Source organism: Octodon degus, unplaced genomic scaffold (assembly GCF_000260255.1).
Source record: "Octodon degus isolate 3935 unplaced genomic scaffold, OctDeg1.0 scaffold00189, whole genome shotgun sequence".
NCBI lineage: Eukaryota > Metazoa > Chordata > Mammalia > Rodentia > Octodontidae > Octodon > Octodon degus.
In genome coordinates, this window is record NW_004524765.1 from 3,837,644 (window position 1) to 3,837,999 (window position 356).

Consider the following 356-nt stretch of genomic DNA (forward strand, 5'->3'; position numbering starts at 1 on the left):
TAATGGTGTTTGTAAATAGGATCACAAGTCCGCATCTTGTACAGCAATTAACCACTAAGAAGAATATATGCAGTGTATTATTTGTTGAAACTGTTCTTCAGATTTGATTTGCAAAAAAAAAAAAAATAAAAGAATTCAGGGCCTGGAAGATGCCTCAGTAGAATAAGCACTTGCCTGGCAAGCACAAGGGCCTGAGTTCAATCCCTGGTTCTGCCAAATGTGGGGGAAGAATACCTTCTTGAAATGCTTGACAAAACACCTGGGCATAGCAGCCTGCTCAAGTTGAAACAAAATTAGAGGTTCCATTCTTCTCAGACAGGTAGGAGGTCATGATTGTGAATTTCTTGTTATTACCA